The sequence below is a fragment of the Octodon degus genome, unplaced genomic scaffold (genome assembly GCF_000260255.1).
Source record: "Octodon degus isolate 3935 unplaced genomic scaffold, OctDeg1.0 scaffold01403, whole genome shotgun sequence".
Classification (NCBI taxonomy): Eukaryota; Metazoa; Chordata; class Mammalia; order Rodentia; family Octodontidae; genus Octodon; species Octodon degus.
Genome location: NW_004525979.1, coordinates 1 through 942, shown reverse-complemented (window position 1 = coordinate 942; position 942 = coordinate 1). Strand labels below are relative to the sequence as shown.

The following is a 942-nucleotide window of genomic DNA, read 5'->3' as shown; positions in this document are numbered from 1 at the left end:
ACAATTCTGATAAAGCATGGTTCATTCTATAAAATTAAATCGTACTAGGTCTCAGGAATTTTCTTCCTAACAAAAATCTTTTTTGTATTTAAAAAAGTCAAAATTCATAAACCTTATTTTTCAAGATTTAGATGTTTTCCTAATAAGAACTCTTATCTCGCATAGATTTATGCCTGAACCATGTTCCCTAGGCTGATGTGCGATCTTGGAATTTTTTTTCTTTTTTTATTTCCTATAGGATCTTTCAAAGATGGTTTGGCTGCCTTGGAGATTTGGAGATCTGATGCCACAATGAGGACTCACACACGGGGAGCTCCCAGTGTGTTTTTCATATGTCTGCTTTGCCTGGGGTCAGCCTCTACCACAGATGAGAACCCAGAAGTCATGATTCCCTTCACCAACGCCAACTACGACAGTCACCCCATGCTGTACTTCTCCAGGTCCGAGGTGGCAGAGCTGCAGCTCCAGGCTGTGAGCTCACATGAGCACATCGCAGCCCGGCTCACAGAAGCCGTGCACACTATGCTGTCCAGCCCCTTGGAGTACCTCCCTCCCTGGGATCCCAAGGACTACAGTGCCCGCTGGAATGAAATCTATGGGAACAACTTGGGTGCCCTGGCCATGTTCTGTGTGCTGTACCCTGACAACATTGAAGCCCGAGACATGGCCAAAGACTACATGGAGAGGATGGCGGCGCAGCCTAGTTGGTAGATTTTTGTCTTTTTCTTTTTTACTGTATTCACTTTGTAGTTGAAAGAAATGAATTCATACTCAAATGAAACCTCAGAGGTCAGGTTTTCCTGTATCTCCTTGTGTGTATATGTGTGCGTGGGGGGGGGGGTTGCTTGTTGCCTGTGGCTTATGGATGCCCCACAGGTTTGAAAGACGTGGTACTTTATAGAAGTGAGTCAGCAGTGTCACACTTGAATTGTTGGCAATTCT

General features: G+C 44.9%; 1 pseudogene across 1 annotated transcript; it reads left to right on the top strand.

Annotated features, from left to right (window-relative positions):
• Positions 1 to 242: 242 nt before the first annotated feature.
• On the top strand, positions 243 to 927 carry LOC101565775 (annotated as a pseudogene). Its single transcript, XR_001116985.2, has one exon. The product of XR_001116985.2 is annotated as a dermatan-sulfate epimerase pseudogene (transcript).
• Positions 928 to 942: the final 15 nt, after the last annotated feature.